This window comes from Acanthisitta chloris, unplaced genomic scaffold, assembly GCF_000695815.1.
Source record: "Acanthisitta chloris isolate BGI_N310 unplaced genomic scaffold, ASM69581v1 scaffold214, whole genome shotgun sequence".
Lineage (NCBI taxonomy): Eukaryota > Metazoa > Chordata > Aves > Passeriformes > Acanthisittidae > Acanthisitta > Acanthisitta chloris.
In genome coordinates, this window is record NW_008669728.1 from 31,565 (window position 1) to 34,028 (window position 2,464).

The 2,464-nt window shown below is 45.0% G+C and overlaps 1 protein-coding gene across 1 annotated transcript in view; it reads left to right on the forward strand.

Annotated features, from left to right (window-relative positions):
- LOC103801019 (myosin light chain 1, cardiac muscle) overlaps nt 1-2,464 on the forward strand; it is a 30,816-nt gene that overhangs the window by 9,553 nt on the left and 18,799 nt on the right. The gene's annotated exons all lie outside the window — the stretch shown is intronic.

The window sequence follows — 2,464 nt, forward strand, 5'->3', positions numbered from 1 at the left end:
GTCTCAGCAGGTGATTTCACTGCAGATATTATTTTCCCAGTTCGTTTTCTTTTTCCATTCCTCATCTCTGAAAAACTGGGACATAAGAGTTTGTTTCCTTCTGCTTTGTCACCAAATCATCTTTCATTGAATCATAGAATCATGGAATGATTAAGGTTGGAAAAGACATTTAAGATCATTGGGTCCAAACACCAAACCACCACAATGTCCACCTCTAAACCATGTCCTCAAGTGCCACATCCATATGTTAGCTGAACACTTACAGGAGTGGTGTCTCCTCCACTGCCCTGGGTAACCTGTTCCAATGCTTGGCAATCCTTTCCATAAAGAAATTTTTCCTAAAATCTAATCTGAACCTCTCCTAGTGCAACTTGAGGTGATTTTTTCAGCAACAGCAAACAAACCCTGAAACTTTGCTGCTTTTCAAAAAAGAAGGGATGAAGAAATAATGAAATAAACACTGTTTGTACTATTTCTGGAGGTTTTTTTGGTGGCTCTGCAGCAAGTTCTGAGTTAGAAAGGCCCTTACAGCAATGCATTTTGCCTTGGAAGTTTATCTTCTGAGAACTCAGCCAACATGTTTTTTTGTTCCTCCATCATGTGTGGTGGATGTGGCCCCTTAATTCTTCTTTAGTATCTATAGGTGTGTGGAAAGTAGGCTTTCTCTGCCTTACAGATGAAGAACTAACCAACATTTCAATGTGGATGCCTTCTGCTATGGGCGTTTATGCCTGAGGTGGGAAGTGAGTGAGAACTTTCTCACCACACAACCTTCCCATGGTCCTCCAGCTGGTGCCTCCCAGCTTTGACTTTTCCTTTTCCTGTCTCCAATCTGCCCCTTGATGAGCAGGGAATTATTCAAAACACCTTCTGGCCACAGAGCAGTTCTGTAACAAGATCTGCATTTCTCACATAGCTGCTAAACCTCAATCAATGTGGTTTTAATCACCATTGGTGCAACGTGCAATAACTATGAAATTGAAATGAAATGCACAGCTCAGAACATACAGAAGGCCTTCGCCAAAGTGCTAACTCTTCCCGAATTACTGGAGAGCTGAACTGGAGAGGTGGAGTATTCATTCTTTTCATAAACCTGCTAAATCTTGACTTGGAGAGGGGGAAAAATGTTGAGAGGAGATACGGGAGACATGAGGGTAGACACAACAATTTTGGGTTTCCCTTGGGTGCACTTTTGGCTGGAATCTGTGCTGACAGGATGGAAAAAGTCACTGGTGGGTGTTCTCTGCAAGGAGTGGAACCACACAGGTTGAGAGTTGGTTGGAGATGTGACATAGAAAATAATCCCAGAATCATAGAATGGTTTAGGTTGGAAAAGACCATTAAGGTCATTGAGCCCAATTGTTCCCCCAGCACTTCCAAGGCCATCACTAGCCATGTCCCCAGGTGCCACATCCACATGGATGTTAAATCCCTCCAGGGTTGAGGACTCCACTTCTGCTCTGGGCAGCCTGTGCCAGGGCTGGATAACGTTTTTGGGAAAGGAATTTTCCCTAATTTCCAGTATAAACATTATCTGATGCAACCTGAGGCTGTTTCCTCTTCTCTTGTCACTTGGGAGCAGACTCCAAGTCCCACCTGGCTGCACCTCCTGTCAGGGAGTTGTACTGACCAGAAAGTCCCCACTGAGCCTCTTTTTCTCCAGGTTGAGCCCTGCCAGCTCACTCATCCACTCCTCCTGCTCCAGACCCCTCCATGAGCTGCTTTCCTTCCTGGTCCTGTGCTTTATCCCTCCCCAGGGGACAGCTGGTTGTCAAATTGCCACCAAGCCCTTGCCTGCTAGCCAAGGGCAACACATCTCCACATGAAATCCATTCTCAAGTGAAAGAACTCTTCCCCTTCACTGTGCAATCCTGAATGGTGACCTTGGGCACTGTCATGATGAGTGAAGCCTTCTCTGCTCTTACAGGCTCCAGAAGCAGAATGGGGACAGTGGGAATTAGAGTGGTAATCCAAGCTCTGAGCTGGCTTTCATAAAGGGTTTTGGTGTGTTAGAAGAGTTGGGATGACATAAACACCTAAAACTTCCTATGGAGCAGTCCCTGTGGCAGAAGGAAAAGGCAGAATGTGCCTACAGTTATGTTCAGGCAGAGGTGACCAACAAGACCAGGGAATGGGAAGAGCTCCTGCTGCCTCTCTCCAATGGATGAGCCCCTCCCACCTTGCTCCACATCCCAGACTCTTCTAAAGTTGTGGTGGCTCTGAATATCCTTAATGAATAGAACTTGCTGATGTAGACTACAAGGGAACTCCTCCTCCACTTTCCTCTTCTTCTTCCTCCCTCCAGTCCAGGGATGGAATTGTTTCCTTAGACTTTGTTGTGAGCTTTCCAAGTGGAAAAAGGATTTACTAAACCTCAGTTAGCATTAAAACCAGCAACAACAAAGCAGTGTCAAAGCCTATTTCCTAACAATATTATATATAAAATTATTGTGATATAATAGCT